Raw genomic sequence first — 7,382 nt, 5'->3', positions numbered from 1 at the left:
AACCAAACGACAGCTGTTGCTGTTTCGGAGCTGAAGGACCAGTGTTCTAAAAGTAACAGAAGTAACTGATGTCTTGTTTGAAAATGTACTTAAGTATTTGATTACTCAAACAGCAAACTAACGCGTTAGGTTACTCGTTACTGCAAAAAGTAATCAAAGTACTCTAACGCGTTACTTTGTGACAATATTGTTACTATTTATATTGTTAATATTGTTAAGTTACTTTGTAATGCGTTATACCCAACTCTGGTCATTATGTCAGTAAATTAAGCAGTCTTGACTTTTGATTTCACACGGGACATGAACTATGATCACCTTCCACCCGATGCACTCTTTCTCACTCTTTATACTACATCAGTTGCTCTCAGTCTCAAGTATTGTCACTGATGACTTTCCTTTGAAGTTACTCGAAAGCCTGGTGTGTTTCATGAAGATGCTAAAGGATGCCTTTGGTGTCAATATCACATGCCAAGGGTGGTCACAAAGCCTCTGAATTTGGCAACCTGGGAATGAAAATAGGCTGAAAAGAAAAGGACAAGAGGCCCGGCACACAGTGTGCCACTGCACCTGGAGCTACCTGTAGGAAAGGAGACAGTGGTTTACTGTGATTCTTTTATCTTGCCCTTTAACCTTAAGCACTGGTGCTCCTCAGGGCTGTGTCATAAAACTCTGGCTTTTCTCCATACACCAACAGTTTCACATCATATCTCTGGGGAGTCTGAATGTACCCAGTAAATTTCATAACAATCTACACATTAAGCTTTGGTATTTCTCGTGTAGAAAACCTGGCAAGATGGTGTTGAAACAGCAAAAGTGAGAAGGTCACAAAAAACTTTAAGATTCATCCTTTGAGGACTATGAATATTTAAATGTCACAATTATCTGGCGGACAGTTATGTCTTTCTCTTGATCAAAATGTTGCACAAAACAACAATTCAGCAGCTGACCAACAACAATAAACTCAAACATGCTCCATTAACGAGACTGAAGGTCCAGGAGTTGTTTGACATTTGATGAAATATACAGGAGCTATATTCTGTTCAGTGTGAGCATACATACTGTATGACTTTAAAGTTCCCACATGCCGCGGCTGCTGAGCTGAGGTTCCCTGACAAGCTAATCAGTCGCTGGCTCGGCCTCAAATAAGCTCGGTCCTGACTGAGCTGTATTAATAAAGCAGAAGATATGTTCAAGGTTATTACTGCTTATATAGGAGGTGGGCTGCTGTCTGTGACTGAGAGGGAAAGTCAGTGTAAATTGTGAGAAATATGAGATTCGCCTATTACTTCTCTCTAATCATCCTCCCCCTTAACCACGCTGTGTGATATCATGAAACCTGGTGATCTGCATCGCTGAGTGTGATTATTTTTTGTGGTTTAACATAGTCTGTTCTGAATATTTCTTAGTCTTTTCATTGTGCATGTTGAAAAATAATAAATTTGATTAAATTATGGGAAATGTCTCATTGTTGTAAATAAATGTAATGATGGCAACGTTGTGCATCTTTTCACCTGTACAATGCTGTAATTTAACAACTTACTCATCAAAACCTCAATGTCATTGACTAGTTTTTAGGTTGTGTTGGACGGAGTTCATCCAAATTAAACAACACAATACAATGCTTATAATTTGCCTCCAGAATGGCACAAATAGCATTTTTAGTTTTAACGTCTTTATCAGCAGGACACCATTTATCTGTCCAAACTGTTACAAATCACTGTTGCAACAACAAAAGTTTTCTGATCCGTCATTGCTGTGGTGTGTAACGGAAGTGTGTGGGAGGAGTTATGCTATTTCAGGATCTTGCTTTTGGCAGACAAGAGGCATAATTCCTACAGCCCCTACAGGGCTATGTCCTTTAACCCTATGGGCCCGAACGATGCATAGTGCGTCCAAATTCACACCTGTTCTTCTCTATTGATTTTCTCCGCGACCGTGCGTCATAGCGAGAAGCCACGCATATCACATGAAACAGCGGAATTGTCGGTAGTCCAATGTTTTCACAGCAAAAAAAAAAATGATAAAGTTACAATAAAATGATGTATAACAGAGCTTTCATACAGCTTTGCACACACATTACTCTTGGATGGATTACTCGCAAATGCAGGGTCGCACAGAAATGCCACGCATATTACAGTGATACCACACACATCATTGTGCTGTCATCCCATCACGCTATAAATCCAGATTAATTGTCTACAAAATAAAAACCTGACGAATTTCTTTACAATCCATTATACAGATCTTGTTATCAGTCACTTCATATAGTGAGGAATATCGTATCTTACCACATATTTGGCTTGCGTGTGTTTCTCCCTGTCTGTCCACATTTGTAGTCCGGCTTTCAAGATGCAAATAGTCTGTCCACATTTGTAGTCCGGCTTTCAAGATGCAAATATCTCCATATTGTCCAGTTTAATGTGTGTGTTCTGTTCAGGTGTTGTCACGTAAATAACAGTCCCCAAGCAATAAACAGGACAGACAATAGGATTTTATTTATTTTTACACTACATTTTCATTGAAAACTGACTGAATCCGACCCGAGCCCGAATACTATTTATACATTTTTGACCGAACCAGGCCTGACCCGTTGGGACCCGTCGGGTTCGGATCTGGTAGCCACACTCGTGTGTGTGTGTGTGTGTGTGTGTGTGTGTGTCCTATCTATAGGGACCTATCTGAATTTCTGTCTTTGAGAGATATTATTTTGTAATATAACTGAATTTTCTATCCATATATATAAACTTAAAAATAAAATATATAAAATATATTAAAATTATAAAGCATCTTTGAGTAAACTGCGAGTATCATTTTAGTATCTCGTGGCCGGGTCGAGTGTCCTCTTTTTTGGAGATCAAAATATGGTCACCCTACTTAAGACCAACTTGCAAAATATATATAAAATATACTCGCAAATTTGCATTGCTGCCTGCCAATCTATTCCCATCAAGACCTTTTATTGGAAAAGTTTTTCAGCTCTCGTAAATTTGCATCACTGCCGGTATGAATAGTTTTAATGTGAAATATGAGTGGGTGAGTATTTCAGTGTTTATTAGTCTCAACCGTGGTGCATAAAGGTCTTTAGTCTTTTACCTTAACCCCATCCAGCACCTTTGGGATGAACTGGAAAGCCAACTGTGAGCCAGACCTTATTACCCAGTGTTGGACCTCACTAATGCTCCTGTGACAGAAAGGGAGATTTTGGGTATCTGCATACTATGAGCTATAGAGAGTATCCAACTGCAGGAAGCTTTAAGGCATCCATACAGTAATATCTTCTATGCAATTAAGAAGAGATTTGATTGACTTCTGAACATCAGGCACTTAAGACAAATATAGCTGAGTGTCATTCAGTGTTTCATTTGATTCATCATAATTGCACTGTAAAACGTCAACTAAAGGACAGAAATGCACAACCCCACTTAAGCTGGTTCTTGCCGGCTGGTGGCTATAATTGACCTGGATGGCTTCTCCAGTCATGAGATATACATGAATTAAGGGATAGTTAATTGCATCATTGAAAACGTACTGTGGCCCAGGGCTTTTCGCTCTCTGTTCCAGCCTTATCAAGACTCCTCTGAAGCACTACATACTCCACAAAAAAACACAGCTTCTTTCTACGCACTAATCAACTTTGAAAGTTTATTTCAGAGGAAATATGCACTGTCATCACTGCATGGGCAGGACAGCAGCATACTGCATCCATTAAATCCTCATACATTTTTAACAAGCACTGTTCCCAAACAGTGTACTCTTGCAAATACAAACAAAATACACCTTTCACCAAGATGTTGAGTGACTCCCGATATTAAGACTTTAATTAGTAGCTGGCTTGCTGAGAGCTTAGAAACGCTGAGCTGTGATGTGTTAAGCAGCATCCCAACTTCCACCCTCCAGGTCACTAACTGTATGTTTCAAAGAACATTTGCAATCCCAAGAGGTGGATTTTGGTTTCTTTTTAGTTGTATTATCAATGTCTCCTCATCTCCACCCCACTGAAGAAGGCTGGCATGTAACAGCAGAATGTATAGACGTGCTGCCCAGACGGTCAGCTCCTGCTGGCGCTTCGGCAGATTAGCCTTAAGAGACGCATGCTGCCTCCCTAAACAATGCTGCCCCCTGAGCCCTGTGTGGATTATAATGAAGACACAATATCCACGCAGCCATGGACCTGCTGGCCCCTTCTCTCATCAAGCCTGTTGGCTGATGTTCCAGCCATACAAAACTCAGCCAGTTTGGAGGCTGCCTTAATCACCCTCTCCAGAGGCGCCACATGAAGGTGAGAGCGAGTATCAAGACTTTTTTTTTCTTATCACCATGGTGCTGTGACACAGACAGCAGCAGTAGTTATCCCTGGGTGTCTCCCAGCTGGCGCTTTTCACAAATCAGCAGAAGAAAAACAACTGAATTTAAGGAGGCTCCATGTACTGGGATGCATGTTCGGAGCGAGGGGTTTTCCAAGGTTTGACAGATAATGATGAGGCAGTCATAGGATTATTCCATTATTTTTTCCACAAAATCTGTTCTTATTTTCCTATCAGTCATAATAACGTTGCATTTACTCATTTATTTTCATAACTTGGGCCATCGATTTCATGGCGACTCTGTATTCTCCAAAGTAACTGCTGAGATCTGGGAACACAGCAACATCGCTAAATAAAGGTCCAACAAGTATGAGTGGTCCAACGATCAAACTGATTGTAAAAATGCCAACACATTAGTCAAACTTATTTGGAAGAGAAATGAAGGAGAACCAGAAAATTATTCCCCAAACTCTCTGTGTAAACATCCATCGCAGTTTACGGACCAACTTCCTGATGTGTGTTTTGGGCTACAGCTAAAAGAGATGGTTTAACATTTTGGGAAAATACACTTCCCTGCCAAGAGTTAGATGAGAGGGTTGATACTTCTGTCATGTCAGTTGAATATGAAAGGAGCTTGTGCCAGGTGATGCTATCGTATCTTTTGTTAGCTTATGTTAGCATGAAGACTGGGTGCAGGAGGAAACAGCTGGTCTCTGCTAGTTGCCTTGCAACCCTCACAGGGACAAGAAGCTCCAGTTTAAAATGTATTTGGAAAGATATGAGCGTCAGTCTTCTTATCCAAGTCTAAGAGATAAATGTTCTGTGTTCTGCATTAATAGAGCAGCAAACAACTGTTTGCCATGCATGTATGTTTGCCTCTGTGTGTTGCAATGCAATCTTCTGAGTGGGTTGTTGTGGTAGACGGTATGGCTGGGCGTGCATGTGAGTCCCACTGTGTATCCCACTGGCTGGCTAATTGTGGCTGCTCTACACCAGTGCTTCCCAACTTTTTCTTTAAAGAGGAACACCACCTAAATTAAGAATTCCAATATCTTATTTCCCTGGCTAGGAGAGTTCAATCAATATTTGTGAACATGAGCTACTCTTTCTTAAAGCCAGACACCAGAGAGGTAAGTCTCAAACTTGTGATGTCATAGAGTAAAGAAGTATAAGTCTGGAGCTGCTCCATAGACAGTGAATGGGAGCCTGATTTTGTGGACCCACAGAATAATTGTTTTCTTTTTTGTACCTAAATTAGCTTTGTTCTATTGCAGTATTCTCAGTTCATTTTTTTCCTCTCTGATGCTTGGCCATTGTTCTGTTAGCTCCCTAGTTGTTTAAACTATGCACATTTGCAGGATGAGGCTGTTTAGCAGAGAATGAAGGCCCTGGCTTGTCGTCAGATAAGTCTGCTGTAAATAAAAACAAACAAACAATGTTTTCTAACCCTTAAAATCAAGAGGGCCTTGAAGCTTGGGAGCTATTAAGCTTTTCCCCAGGTTGGGGACCAGTGCTCTACGCTGCGCTGCTATAGCAGTTACTAGCACTGATTACGCTGTTTGTGCTGTTTGTGCTAGCCACCAGCTCAGCCAACTCCATGTTGACAAGTGTGTGTAGTCAGTCTGAATCAGCCTGTGAATCATAGACACAATGTGAATCTTGAATGGTGCTCCTTTAAGGAAGTGAATAAATGTATTTCACGAAATACAGATTCAAAGTTAGGCCTTAGGCTATGCTACAGATGAACGCCTTAGCAGCTCTGAAATATACATCATGTAACTTCACAGTGGAACCACAGTAGCTAGAGATACAACATAGAGACCACAGGATCTGTGATTGCCAGCTTGGGCTGCTTGTGTTTCTAATAAAGTTATAGTGAAAGACAACAGTAAGTTGAAGAAGGGCTCGGTAACCTGCAGATACTAAAAACACATAAAGCTATCTCCACTGCAAACCTTCTACTCACTGCCAACATTTTTCTTCAGCACTGTGAATTAAATAACATAAACATTACGATTACATGGCATAGTCTCCAACTCAGTAGTGAGACAAGGCAAAAAAGGATATTCACACATAGTCCACCATCACATCATATCACCAAGCAAGAGGAAGAATATAAGCACAGTTACTGTCAGGGATATAATTATAGCATGATACTGTCTAATAATGTACAATGCATCTGTCTGGTGTAGCAGTGATGCTTGCCGATAAAGTCTAACTATGAACTATAAAATCAAATTTACAAGCCTGACACCAATGACAAGTATAAATGAACTTTCTGACCCATATGGTGAAGTTCTCAGGTCTTTGAGGGCTATGGTATGACATTAATAGACCAGATCCAGATCTCCTAAGAGCCCTGGCAGAGGATTGAGAGTGGTCCTCAGAGAAGCAGGATAATGTGTTTTTATTGCTGTGCTAAAGCTAACCGAGTTGTGATGACTCACATTTGGTTTTCCCTCCAAATGAAGTGTTTTTTATAATCTGGATAAATTGTTCAGGCTGTTGTCTCAACCACGTAATCGGAAAGGCTGCAATCACAACCAATGTGCAGACGGGAATAAAAAAGGAAATAGTATACAGGGCAACGCTCCATGGAGGGAGTTTGTTTAGTAGATAGGTTACAAATCCTAAGTGACCTTTAGTTGTGTTAATAAAGGTAAGTCATCACTGTGTTTAAGTTAAGTACATAACTTTAGGTTGAGTAGATAACATGACATTTCATGGGGTGCTAATTTGCTAGATATCATCAATAGGCTACCATTGTTCGACTCTGTAGCTCCTCTTAAAAAGAAGTTAACAAAGCAAAGAAAGTTCGCTCCTCTGAAACCCGTAAGTTAAAACAAATATCGCGAAAATTTGAAAGGAATTGGCGATTAACCAAACTGTAAGAATCTCGTTTAATCTGGGCAGACAGTCTCAAAACGTATAAGAGGGGCCTCCGCAATGCCAGAGCAAACTATTACTCAGCATTAATAGAAGAAAACAAAAATAACCCCAGGTTTCTTTTCAGCACTGTAGCCAGGCTGACTGAGAGTCAAAGCTCTATTGAGCCTTGTATTCCTTTAGCCCTTAGCA

The sequence above is a fragment of the Epinephelus moara genome, chromosome 12 (genome assembly GCF_006386435.1).
Source record: "Epinephelus moara isolate mb chromosome 12, YSFRI_EMoa_1.0, whole genome shotgun sequence".
Taxonomy (NCBI): domain Eukaryota; kingdom Metazoa; phylum Chordata; class Actinopteri; order Perciformes; family Serranidae; genus Epinephelus; species Epinephelus moara.
Note: the sequence above shows the minus strand (reverse complement) of the source record.